Here is a 14,998-nt window from a genome sequence, read left to right on the forward strand (position 1 = left end):
TTATGGCGCCTGGTGGTTTAGTGGGTAATTAAGTTGCTCCAATCGGATTCAGCCTGTGTAGGTTTATATCCAAGGGGTGGTTGGGGATTGATCACGTAATGCCACTCAGGGATGGGTGAGGCTGGTCACTCATCTTAAATGTCAGGACCAGCTTGCCTAGCTCCGGGTTCCTACGCTCATGGGGCGACAGGTTTGGATGGATGGATGGATGTCTTCATGATGTGTAATTTCTGGGTAGGCTACAAAAGCGTTGTGAAATAGGGATATCTCACTGACAGTATTTTGGATTCATTGTTTTGACAAGGTTAAATAACTGTAATCTCGATGACTTCGTCAAAAGAGTAATTTTCTTCGATGCATAATCTACATTCGATTTTATGACGCATTAATGAATAAAATATATTACCGTGGGAATGATACCGTTATAATTAAAACAGCAGTTTACTGCTAAAGTAAAGATGAAAGTCACACTTCTATTAAGCTATGAGTTCCTAATCAATTCTGTAGAAATACCGCATTATGCCCCTCGAAAAATTTTCACAGAATATGAATTTCTGCAATATTATTCGTTTATTTATTTATTTATTTATTTTTTACTCTTATGATTAGTTATTTCGTGTTTCTCCGGGAAAATAATATAACGCTGAAATGTTCAACTACATCAGTGTTCCGTTTTTGTGCAGTAAGTCTTAGATATTGCATCCTATGAATATCTTACACAAATTTTTAGCGTTTCACTGTTGGCGCCATAATGATCATGCAGTACAAGAAGAATTTTTACGGGAGCTAGGTTACGTATCAATAGCCGAGGTGCATTCTAATGCAAATACCCCCACCCTATCATCTGAATCCCCGAAATACATGCATTATGATTGTCCGTCACGACATACTGTAATTTTAGTGTCCGGTTACTGTGGAGATAATATCACTGAATCTGGATGTTGCAATCTCCGTTGTGGACTTTGATCTTAAAGCTTGAAGGTCAAGAGCTGAGTTTGTCTGCTCAGATTAGTATTCATATCAATAATTTCTCCTCTGTAGCCTACCACATAACTGTGAGTGAGGGGATGTGTCAGTGCCAGAGTAAACACTAGCTTGTCCACATTTCTACAACATATGAGTGGGTGAAGGGGATGTGTCACTGCCAGTGCGAACGCTAGGCTGGCCACGTTTCTACCACATATGGGTGGGTTGAGTAGATCTGTTAGTGCCAAAGCGAACTTCAGCTATATTATGTATGTGGGGAGGAGTGGGAGATCTTTGTCTGGGTGATGGAGGTGGAGTGAGTAGATATGAAAGTCGGGGTTGGTCAGAGCTGGATGCAACTCTCTAGAAAATGGTTGTCTGATTCTTTGTGGAATTACAGGTATGAACGTTTGATATATCATTGTCAAACCCTCCACAATTAAACGTTAAATCCCGCTTTTTCAGCCAAATGATTCCATGAAAGCATTTATGTGAGATACTCAATACTTACATTTTGCTGTCATAGTTCATTTATCGTAAATACTCCTTGGTCTGCCAAAAATACGGGGCATACGCCCCCACGCTCCTCCCTATACCCATGATCCGTGCCTGGTGTGTGTGTGTGTGTGTGTGTGTGTGTGTGTGTGTGTGTGTGTGTGTGTGTGTGTGTGTGTGTGTGCATACGCGCGTGCGTGCGTAAACGCGCTGTCACGGGGAAACCTACTGGGCCTATTGCCACCAAAAGTAGGACATGGAGCACACTGAACCATCACATGAATGTCCTCCGTCGTTTTGAGCTTAAGCCTCCTGAAATTCGTATGTGCACTACTACGGTAACCCATGAACTTTTTTGTGACAAGAAATGTGACCAGGTAAAGGAGTAATGAACTATTCCTTTCCCTCCTCTATGCATATGTGGCATAGATTGGGCCAGATTAGCATATGGTTTAGCACTGACACGTCCCTTCACCCATGCATATGTGGTAGACATGTGGCCACCCTAGCTGTCACTTTGGTTGTGAGTCATACCCTTAACCTACGCATATGTAGCAGAGATGTGGCCAGGCTAGCGTTCGCTTTGGCACTGACACATCTCAACCAACCCGTATACAGACGTGGCCAGGCTAGAGTTCGCACTAGCAATAACGCATCCCCTGCACACACTCTTATGTTGTTGAGGTGTGAACAAGCTAGCGTGTACTCTAGCACTGACACATCCCCTCACTTACAGATCTGTGGTAGGCTACAGAGATGAAACTACTGATTTGGATAATGCGAGTAATCTGGACAGACAAACTCAACTCTTGAGCTTCAAGCTTTGGGATCAAAGTTCACGATGGAGATTGCAACCTCCGAATTCAGTGATACTATCTCCACAGTTAGCGTTCATTAAAACTACAGTATATCGTGATGGACAAGCATAATCTGAAATTTGGGGATTGAGATGATAAAGGGAGTATATGCATTAGAATGCAACTCGGCCACTGATATGTAACCTACCTTGTAGAAATTCGTCTTGTACTGCATGATCATTATGTCGCCAACAGTGAAATGCTAAATTTTCGTTAAGATACTCAGAGTATGCATTATCTAAGAATTATTGCACAAAAATGTAACACTCATGTAGTTACACATTTCAATGTCATAATATTTTTCTGAAGAAACATGAAATACCAACCATAAACGGAGGAAAAAATCAATAAACTAGCGATAGTGCAGAAATTCAAGTTCTGTGAAAACGTCACGAGGCACGTAATGCAGTATTTCAACAGAAATTATTATTTTTTTTTTTACGTTTCCGACTCTGGGCAAAGGCTTCAGGGCCTATTTCTCGGGGGCAGTGACCTATCCCAAGGCCCAGTAGTCCTGCTACAGCTCCACATGTCACCACTTCGGCGCTAACACCCACCGTCCATGTTGAATACATGCTAGGGCTGTCTCATATAGGACTGGTGTATTGGTATTAGCGGGGGTATTTTTACGATTTGACGGCGGGTAATCAGGTAGATCAGGAAAGTCTGTTTTTTTTTTTAGGAAATTCAAATCCTTAAACTGTTCCCTGCCCCAGCCGGGATTCTATCCTGGATCCATTAGGACCGCAGGCCGCCTCTCTACCGATTCAGCTACTGCCTCCCCCGAACTTATCTGGAACTTATCCTAACTGAGGTATAATTTTCATCTTTATTTTGGCAGTAAACTGCTGTTTTAGTTATAACAGTATCATTCCCACCGTAATATATTTTATCCAGTAATACGTCCTAATATCGGATGTGCAGTAGATTACACATCAATAAAAGTTTTTCTTCTGACGACGTCACTGAGATTACAGTTGTTTTACAAACCTCGTCCAAACAATGAAACCATAATAATGAACAGATGTCCCTATGTTACCATGGTGTCGTAGCCTACGTTGAAAGTACACATCATGAAAATATACTGGCTTTAAAATTAAGCAGCTTGATTTGAATGGTACTTATTCTTTTAGCCTCAAGATATGTATAATGTGCGTGTCAGTTTAATTATTGGTCTATCCGGAACGTGTGCCGACACAACAACTCCCAGTCGGTAATGTGATATTAAAATTTTATACGTAACGTCACAGGTTAGGCTATGAGGTAAAATTATAATAATCACTTCAACGGCATGCTTTGAATTGTGTGGTGAATAGTTGGAAATCATTGGCTGATACGACATCGTTACTATTTTTGTGCATCCAGTCATCATGTTTTAATGTGAATGATAGATACTGCATTGTGAAGTGTTCAACATTAGATTATCTACTGAGGTCAAAGGATTTGCCGCTTGGATTTTGATACTATTTAATATACAAAGCAATGTAGAGACATTATGACAAGTAAAGTAAGGAGGTGGAAGGAAACACGGTGATATAGAGGTGAGCTTTATGTCCGACCAGTTTCGCCTGTGGATTCTTCAGGGATTCTGAAGAAGCCAGAGGCGAAACTAGTCGGGAAAAAAGCTCACCTCTATTTCACCGGTCTTTCCTTCCATCTCCGTCCCATACTATGCAATATTATGAAGCTCATTTTCACGTACCTATAGCTACATTAGTTCATCAGGAAGTGCAACTAAATTCGAATCCGGGTTCACTCAGGCACAGTATATCAAAGCTCAACTCGAATAACCTAAAACTGTAAAGGTTACAGTGTTACCATACAAAAAGCGGAGGGTTTTGGCTAGCGAGGTATCGCTTCTTTTATGAGTGACTGTACCTGTGTATACAGATACATTTCTTTGTAATGTCCCAAACCGAGAGAGAGAGAGAGAGAGAGAGAGAGAGAGAGAGAGAGAGGAAGGGGGAATCAACGTTTTGATGGAAATCAGTGATCTCCCATATTTCCTAAAATAAGAGACGTCTTTCATAAGCCACCGTATGCGATATTTAGACTGTATGGTAGTGGGAGAACAACACAAGAAAGAAGTCACCGTAATGAAGGCGGTGGCTGAATCGGTAGAGAGGTGGCCTGCAGTCCTAATGGACCCAGGATCGAATCCCGGCTGTGATAGGGAACAGTTAAGGATTTGAATTTCCTAAAAGCAGACATTCCTGATCTACCAGATGACCCGCCGACATGTCGTAAAAATACCCCCGCTAATACCAATACACCAATCCTGTCTGAGACAGCCCTAGCATGTATTCAATATGGATGGTGGGTGTTAGTGCCGAAGTGGTGACATGTGGAGGTGAAGGAGGACTACTGGGCCTTGGGATAGGTCACTGCCCCCGAGGAATAGGCCCTGAAGCCTTTGCCCAGAGTCGGACACTTAGGGAAAAAAAAAAGGCATGTAAGCTTTAATAAAAGGTATCACAGTCATGATTGCCATCATCATCTGTATACAGACAGTACACTGCAAGTTAAGGACTACTTATATCTTTCTTTACCCTGACCGTTACTGAAGCCCAGGAAATTTCCGATTTTTATCTTTCCAACCTGTTCTTTCTGCCCCTGTTCCTCCTACTTCAGGCCTGGTTTTCTGGTTGGTTATGGAAGAAAGAAATATATCAATAATGCAACCTATGGAAGAGGACGAAAGATAATTACATTGTGGAAGGGAACACAAGGGAAAGCAAGGGCAACTTCATCCTCAAATATTCACAGTTTCAGTACAGGTATGTTAGTATCGTTTATTATTTCTAGCTGAACAACAAAGTGTATGTATAAGAGTGAAGAGTGGTATGAGGTACAATTCTGTTTAAATTAGGATAGGTTTCGGTTGGACAGAAGGTTATTGTAAACAAAGTATACTATCATCAGTAGAAGTCCACTGTATATTTAATTATCGTTTCACTATGATGGCATTATTTTGATAGTCATAGATTAACTGAACAATGAAATAGTGGCACCACTCGACTCACGTGTCATTCTCGGTAGATAAAATGAATACATATTGTAAGGTGCCACCGGGGGGAAGTAACTGGTAAAATGAATGTTGCAGTAGCCTTGTACCCCAGATCTTTGGGTGCATAACCCGCCACAGTCTCACAGGCCAAGGTTAGAGAGATGAGCACTATGGCTAAGAGCTTCTTGGCATCTGTCCTTTTACAGCTACCTTTGTTTCTTGCCTTGTTCAAAATAATGTATTTCCTTCAACCTCGGAGTAATTTCTGGTAATGGAAGAGTTGAAAAATCATCCTTAGACTGAATAAATGGCCTGGAAGTCGCAAAATAAAAGTGATAGGGCTAAAGTATCTCCTCTTCTGAAGTAGCAGTTATAAAATATGAATAACATCCGCGGCCTCAAAGAGTTATCGCATACACCATCGCCAATTAGCTCCACGTCAGACGAAAATATATCATGTGAATCAGTGTTTATTTAAGCCAAATCAACCACTATTCACTGATTAAAGTTAATTATCTAGGCAGCCAGGGGTTAGGCTACTGGTGGTAGATGAAATACACGCATAATTAATAAAGCCCACAGATCCAAGCCCACACATCAACCACCATTATCACACCTGTTTATCCAAGTTTATCAAAGACTCCGAAACAAAATTTTGACGAATTCGAATACTGGCAGTAGTATTCATGGCCCTTCAGCAAGAGGACATTGTCACGAATTCGCGCGATTGTGTATTTATACAAGTTCGTGACATTGTACTTTGCTGAGAAAACCACGAACTCTAGTGGAATTCCTACTGTGTATCACTCAGTTCAACCTTACTCGAATGCACTTCTATCGGGATGGTTCTTCAGAACATTTGTCGCTGTTTCATAAGTGACCATTCTTATGCAAGACATTAGTGCCTTTACTGACTGATTTTATTGCGTGTGTATATCGTTCGCCCTCTTTCCGTTGACCGTTGAAATTAGGCCACGCCTACTTCCGGCGAACACGGCCATCTCTTACCCCCCTTCCCAGCTTGAACTTAGTCACGTTTGGACCGCCTCGAGTGTTGGATCGCTTGTGCCCAGCGTAGAGAGCAGCACCTCCATTGTACGGCGAGTTCCTGAATCTCCACCTAGACGGTGATCGGCAAAGTGAGCTTAGCACCGAATAGCAGCGCTTGGTGTTCAACACGCAGACGCCCAGTCTTTCGTAGATTCAGCTCCATTCCCTCCACTGACCAGTATTTCCGTTCGTTTTCTAGGCTTACTGTAAGTCTGATTAGCTTTTGAATGTGCGAGTGAGTGTAAATCCTTTGTTATTTGAATTCACGAGTTCCTTTGTGACCGTGAATTCCGCTTTTGAATTCATTTTGTGAGTCATGTAACAAATTATTTTATTGCAATTAATAATTTTACAGTTCTTTTCTTTGGGGTTAATGTAATTTAATCAATCATTTCCTGTGGCACCCTCGGGGATGCATAGGGCCTCGATGAACTCACACCACCAATCCTATCTTGTGCTAACTCCTCAAGATCTCCCCAACACTCATCTCCAGCTTCCCGTCTCATTGTCCTCACCCACGTCTCTTTTGGCCTTCCTCTACCTCTCCTACCAAGTGCCACCCACCCTGGTGTACCTCGTACTATTCCCTGTCTCCTATACACATGTCCTAGCCACTTCCATCGTGAGAACCTAACATATTCATCGACCGGCTGCACTCCCGTTATTTCTCTAATTCTACTATTTGGTATCCTTTCCCACCACTTAACTCCTAATATTCTTCTAGGTGCTTTGTTTTCAAACACCAAGAATTTATTTTCCATAGTCACTGTGCTGTACCAAGACTCGTGTCCATAAATTAAGATACTCCTAACCATTACCTTATAAAGTTTGATTTTTGTATGCACAGAAAAATTATTATTCCAAATATTTTTAAGCATTCCCATTGGCTGATTAGTCTTCTTTAACCTTTCCTCGAATTCAAAGTTCAAAGAACCATCCTTGGCTAAATAAGTACCTAAATATTGAAACCTATCAACTTGCTTTACAACCATACCTCCAATTACACATTCCTGCGCATTTTCCATATTCATATTGATTATTTCAGTTTTTCCACAATTAATAACCAAACCCACCTTGCGACCTTCACTCACCAAACAGTCCAACACTCTCTGCATCTCTTCTGGCCCATCACAAATCAAAACTATATCATCTGCATAATCTAAATCCAAAAGTTTCCTGTTCTCTCCCCAAAGTATACCTGCACCGGTTTCTGTTCCAACGCGTTTCATAATGTAATCAATGACCAATATAAATAGTAAAGGCGATAGAACACCACCTTGAATTACTCCGGACTTGGCTTCAAACGAATCACTCAGACAACCATCAACCATCACTTTACAATATGTGTCCTCATGCGTGTTCATAATGACCCTCACAAACTCCTCTGGTATTCCATAATGTCTCATGATCTTCCCCATAGTCTCTCTCGAAACACTATCAAAAGCCTTTTCAAAATCAACAAAACAAAGACTTAACGGTACTCTCATTTCATTAACTTGCTACATCAAATGCCTAACTATAAAGATCTGATCATTGCAACCACGTCCCTTTCTAAAACCATCCTGTTCATCCCTCAGAATACCCTCAACCACCGGCTCCAACCTATTTAACAACACTCTACTGAAAACTTTCAAAGCTATCGGTGACAAAGAGATTCCCCTCCAATTACCACATTCACTCAGGTCTCCCTTCTTCGGAACTTTAACAATTACACCATTCTTCCAAACTGATGGTAGTAACCCCGTCACCCATATCTTATTGAATAGCTTGGTCAAGATCATTATTAATCAATCCCCCTCCACTTTAAACATTTCCGGAAATAAACCATCCTCCCCTGGTGCCTTATTATTCTTTAACTGTTTTACTGCTTTCTCCACTTCTGCAAGCCTCAACTCTCCTGTTTCTATATTTAAATCTTCCTGAGCAGACGGTATATCCTCTTCTGGTGGTATTGGTCTATTAAGAACTGTCTCAAAATGCTCTTTCCATCTATTTTTAATATCTCCATCTCTGGTCAATAACTTTCCTTCCCTGTCTCTAACTGGTATTTCCTTGCATTTACCTGCATTACCACTCAGTTCTCTAATCGATTCATATGCTATTCTTTGACTCTGTCCATCATTTTTGTTTATTAAGATTTCAGTCTCTGCAACCTTTTCATCCACACATCTTCTTTTATCTCTCCTAGCTAACCTTCTTACTTCTGAATTCAAACTCCAGTCCGCAGCTCTTGCTAATTCAATCTCTCGTTCATGAACGCATTGCATCTCACTCCTCAATTTAGCCTCACCTCTCTTTTTTATCATATCCCACGTTACCTCTGATATCCATTTCTTTCTCCTGAATCTATGTCTCCTTCCAATCGTACATTCAGCAGTCTCATGCAAAACTTTGTTCACATCCTCCCTTTTGTTTCATTTTTCCACATTAAGCTTAATTTAGTTTGCTGCTCCTAGTTTGCACAAAATCTTTACATTATTCACAACTGGTATTTAAGCCAGTTCTTCCACATTTAAACATAAATCCGTTGTGCCAGCCAGGAGTTAAGCACCGGCAAAAACCTGTCCATTATTATTAGTATTAGTTATTGATTGTCAGGGGTGGAGTCACTTTTTCAGGAGGCTAACAGTACTAACAAACAGCACTCGTGAGCGATTAGACTCTGCTGTGTACTGTTGAGAGAGTTTATAAAATTCTCGTGCTTAAAGAATCGGCGAAGTAAGCCGTCATAAAGTAAAATTTACTACTTGATTTTCACAGGTCAATTCCTTGTTGATTGTGGAAAGTGTTAAGAATATATGGAGTAGATGGGAAGTTGTTGAATGCTGTGAAGAGTATGTACAATGGTGCAAAGGCTGCAGTGCATGTGGATGGTGAACTAAGTGAATTTTTCTCTTTGAAAGTTGGTTTGAAACAGGGATGTGCCATGTCTCCATGGTTGTTCAATCTGTACATGGATGGGGTTATAAAAGAGGTACAAGGTAGGGTAGTGGATGTTGGAGTGGCCCTGGTGAGAGAGGATAGTGTTTGGAAACTCCCTGTACTGTTGTTTGCAGATGATACTGTGTTGTTGAGTGAAGACGAAGGGGAGCTGCAAAGCTTGGTGGATGAGTTTGAGAGAGTGTGTAAGAAACGAAACCTAAAGGTGAATATAGGGAAGAGTAAAGTGATGGTCTTTGAGAGAGGTGAAGTTAGTGAATGTACAGCGAGGTTGGATGGTGAGGAATTGGAAAATGTGAGTACGTTTAAGTATTTGGGTAGTGTGATGAGTAAGGATGGAGGTTTGGAGGGTGAAGTGCTTGAAAGGGTACAGCAGGGAAGAAAGGTTGCTGGTTCCTTGAAAGCAGTGATAAGAAACAGGGAAGTGAGCATGGAAGTGAAAAAGTTACTACATGACAGTATTGTGATACCAACTCTAACGTACGGAAGTGAAGCTTGGACATTGTTGGAAGGACACAAGTCAAGAGTGAGAGCAGTGGAAATGAGTTATTTAAGAGGAGCCTGTGGAGTCACGTGGAGAGACAGGCTGATGAATGAGGATATAAAGGAGCGTTGTGGTGTGGATGTGGATGTGATAGGAAGCGTTATGAGGAACACACTGAGGTGGTTTGGCCATGTGGAGAGGATGGAGGGTGAAAGACTGACGAAGAGAGTGTATGTGAGTGAGGTGGAGGGGGGAAGAGGGAGGGGGAGGCCGAGGATGAGATGGAGGGATGGGGTGGAGAGGTATATGAGAGAGGGGGGTGTGAGTTGGGAGCAGGGCAGTGAAATGGCGGGGGACAGGGCGACTTGGAGGCGATTTGTTTGTGGCCACCCCAAACGGGATTGAGGCGTCTGGCAATAGATAGATAGAATTCCTTGTCTCAACTTTCGAGGAATATCTGCAATTTTTAATTCTTAAATTTACATCCCCCCATGACTGTCATTATGTATATATTATCATCTTCGCCATGGAGTTTACTTTTTGGTTCGGTTTATGACGTTCCTTTGTTTCTGTGTATGTCTGTTACTATCACTGGAAAAATTATAGGATGGATTAGAGCAAAATGTTGATTCTTTATTGAGGACTCTCAGAGGAACAGTTTATTTACTTTAGGTTAAAAAAAAAAAAAAGTTATGCTTTCTCTGACTACTCTTGTTCTTGCTTCCGGGAGAGTGTATTACTCAGATTCATAGATCAGCACCCTACTAGTGAAATGGTTCATGAAAACTATGTCCAAACCCACCCTACCGAAAAATTTCGCCTAGGTAAATAAAGGTTTCAGGTGAATGCAAGAATTTTAATAAAGCATCATGTCCCTGTCACACATTCCTTAACTGAACCACAGTAGCGCCACTAATTCAATTAGTAGCAGCATCGTGATCCTGATTATCGGTCTATCGTGATCAATTGTGACTTTCGTGGTACACTCGGCTGAGGCCACGAGAAATTAATGCAGTCGTTAATTTATGAGGAAGCTCCCCGAATTTTGTACCCAACGTAGCTCTATCGTAAGTCTTACGTGACCATATCATGATCTCCGTTGCAGGTACGTGACTCTGTCGTGGCGTCGTATATCCTTTCGTGACTATCGTAAAAAAAAAAAAGTTATGAGTGAGTCATGATAGTCCTAATACTATACCGAATGCATCGCGTTAGATGCAAGCATTAGTCACAATAAAGCTAATATTTTGACAGTCATTTGACGGTTAACACATACTTGTCACAATGGTCCTAAGTTGGAGTCAAGGTAACCCTAAGAATACGGCGATTGAGTCACGATAGAGCAAATTATGGGTCATGATAGAGTCACGATAGACCTACGCACTTTTCACAGCCTCAGCAGTTTGGCAACCACGTGGGCACAAGTGGCAGCACAACCTCGCCGCACCCCTTAAATAGGCGGCTACTGCCCCATGCTGCTTCAGTCCCCTCTCACACATCTGCCTGCGCACAACTCCTTGCTCTCAACCACCCGACCACCTGACCACCGACCACCCACACCCACCACCAAAGACCAGCAATCACAGGATCTATTTGCAGAGGATGAGAGCAACACTATCTCGCAGGAGATAGAACTGCAAGACACTGAGGCCACACAAGACGAGGAGGAAGATGAGACACAAGACATTGAGATGCCACGACCCACAACTCGACCACCCACCATCCAACCAGCACATCCAGGCCGCCCATTGACCACACACCCCACGCCACATCGTCTGGGACGCCGTTTCACCACGAAAGCCAAGATGAAATCTCAGGGCACAACCGGGGAGGAGTCTGCCAGCTTCGACGAGGCAGATTCTGTAAGCCAGGTGTATGCCTCAAAGTGGAAATGGAGTCCTGTGCTAAACTTGACCATGGACCAGAAGTGTGAGGTGGTGGAGTGGCCCCAGGAGAACGAGCTTTTCTGCAACAAGAAGCTGACCGATTACAAGGACGTTGGCAAGAAATCTTGTCTCCTGGAGGACAAGGCCTGGGACCTGAACGTGCATGGTGAGTACAGACTCTTAAAATAGATTTTTTTATGTAGTTATGGTATTGTGCTCAGTGATAAAATCAACCACTCCATTTTTATTAATTTCTTATTATTTTCATTTCAGTCAACTAGCTCAACTTGAAAGGATGGCATGTGGACTCTATTCACACGATTGGCAACTACCTGGTCGGGCCAGGCAGAGGTGCTGGACGAACTCAGAGAGGGACAGGTGGATCTACACCAACTTTCAGTTCCTCCGCCCACACATTGTTCGATGTCCCAGCCGTCAGTACCAGGTAAGATTGCCTGAACACTCATTTTTATTATTATTATTATTATTATTATATCCAATTATATTTGTTATTTTATTGTTTATTTTATTTATCATCTTTCAATTAGTATAATTTTTTAAAAGCCAATAGTACTTGCTTCCCCTATTAAGTCCAAGCTACATTAATTCCAATTATTTATAAGAATGATAAGAAAAAATTTTATTGTTGCTATTTATTAATTAATATAAATTCATTTAAAATGTTGGACTAATTAATTTTGTTAAACCCATGAACTGAGTTTCCCAGGAGCCAGGAATAAGCACTAGTCCCGGCCTTCTACTTCCTCGAGGGAGGACGAGCAAGGAGAGGATGAGGGCCCCGAAGACATTGTCACCGATGTAGTAACCCCCCCTCCACCTCCACCTCCACACCTGCATCCTCAGGGGGCGCGTAAAAAAAGAAAAAAAAAATAGATTGCCACCCTCGACGAGTCTCCTGATCTCTTGGCGAAGGTAAGAAAAAAAATGTTAAATGCTGTTAAGCAACGTATTACTTGTAGTTACCACCTTCGTACTTCTCCATCGTACCCTATACCATTAACTTAACCCAATGTATGCTCATTATAGCAATATTTATTTTGATTCCATGAGCCATTCCTGACGGAGATGGGGATTGTGTATCAGCAAATTACATTTATATAAATTGCTCATGTACAACTTTATCTGATTTCAGTAGAGTATTTTTTCTCCCTTGTAGCTTGTGGAGCAGTACAGACAAACCAACACCCTGCAGACTCAGCTGGTATTTTCCCTGCGGCCACAAAACAGTCACGTAAGGCAGGTCACCCATTTCATGTTCATGGCCTCTGTTTGTGAGAACATGACGCCCATTGCGTGGAGGAGTTTCATGACACAAACACATGCACTGGCATTGGAAATATCAGCTAATCCATTACCAATGACTTGGACTTCTGGAGGTACTCTTTGAGTCCGAATGCTTCATCGGCAACAGTGAAGTACAGGATGGGTCGGTCATCTCCAGGTAGTGGTTCCTATGGTGGCAGTCTTACTCGGTTGGTTTTCAGGGAGGTCCTCAGTGAGGTGTTCAGGAATATTCCCGCGTCACTAGTGGCACCATTTGCACCCACATCCAAACATATGAACTTGTAGTTGCTGTCAACCAAAGCCAGGATGACAAGCGAGTGGAACCCTTTGTAATGTAGTGGTAGGATCCACTTTTCCCAGGCACATGAATGGCGATGTGTTTTCTGTCGAGCACCTACAATGTGGTGCAAATCCCAATGCTCGGCAAATCCCCGTGCCTTTTTCTTCCATCATATGGTGTCATTGGGCAGTCCATGAGCTCCTCCAAGTACTCTGCTATGATTGCCTCACAAGTCTTGTAGACTATAAATGGGATGGCATTTGATGCAACTCTGATTCCGTAGCACAGACTTTGGTAGCTGTCACCCGTGGCAAGATATCTCAACGTGATGGCTAGGCACAGTCCTGGCTCCAGGGGCTCCCTCCAAAAGATGTGTTTTTTCTGGATGCAATGACCTACTTTCCCCAGTATTTCCTTGAAAAGCTCCTCATTCATTTTAAGGATGTTGTGGAAAAAACTCTTTTCTCTGATGAGCTCCTGTAGAAGGTGCTCCCATTGACCATAGTCTCTTCTCCTTCCAATCCACCATCGAACCCAACAGGATCTCTTCTTCCTGTCCAGTTTTTTCTGCTCATTCTTCTTCTTTTCTTCCATTTCTGCTTTATATAGGAGTCCTAGTGTTTGGGTGTTGAGAATTTTCACTTTCAGCTCACTAAGTAGCACAAGTAACTTGACGTTTTCATCAGTGATGGTGAGATCCATGTTGCACAAACGTGACAGGTGTACTGTTGGTGGTTGAGACAGGACTGGACTGGGCGTCCCTTCGATCCAGCTCGAATGCTTGGAGTGGGTGGGGCATGTGGGCATAACTCTTGACGCTATCATTGTACGTTCATGGCATTGTCATGACTGTCATTACACTATCATGGTGCTCATAGCCTATTCGTGAGAACAAAATGCCCGTTAAAAATTTTGAAAATCTGCCAATCATAACTCAGTCTTACAGCTATCATGACTCCATCGTGACCATCGTACGACCAACATGACACATACTTACAGCCATCGTGACATTGTTTGTTATTGCCGTTTATCAGAGTCAAATTTCACGGCAGCACCAATAACTGAGGAGTAGACTAGCACCAGTCGAGCAGGGCAATACTCCCGAGGTGGATGGAAAGCTGATGACAGGGAGTGCTGGAGCTCCCTTTTCATCAGCCCTCAGGACTAGTTCCTGACCATCCCCCTATGCTGAACTTTTTCAGTGTTTCAGTTACACAGAGAGTAGGCCAGCATGCTCTCCAACACAAATTTCTCTAACTATCTAAACCAAAGTACATGCACAGTACACACTACACTTCCTTTTCCAAAAAAAAAAAAAAAAAATCATGGCGTCTCATCACCCAGCCTCGGAGTCCCCGGGGGGAGGACAATAAATGCCCCCACCTTCCGCCCCTCTCCCGGTGATGACTCGAGGTGTCTGGAACCACTGTCTGACTCTTCTTCTTCATTTCTCCAACATTCGCGGCCTTTCCTCTAAGTTTCGCTCTGTTGAGCACCACCTCTCCTCCTCTAAACCTCACCTTCTCTTTCTAACTGAGACTCAACTGTTTGAGGCAACTGACAGCAAACCCTTTTCTGTATCCTCCTACTTTCTCTATACTCATTTCAAAGCCAAAGGTGGCTGTTGTGTATATAAATGCAATGACTTATCTTGCTCTCGTGTTCTTGAACTCGATTCTTTTGAATTCTCTACACTCTGACTTCGGCTTTCCTGTCATTCTCTGACTA

The sequence above is a fragment of the Coenobita brevimanus genome, chromosome 43, assembly GCF_032717465.1.
Source record: "Coenobita brevimanus isolate Jiangsu-jjx chromosome 43, ASM3271746v2, whole genome shotgun sequence".
Lineage (NCBI taxonomy): Eukaryota > Metazoa > Arthropoda > Malacostraca > Decapoda > Coenobitidae > Coenobita > Coenobita brevimanus.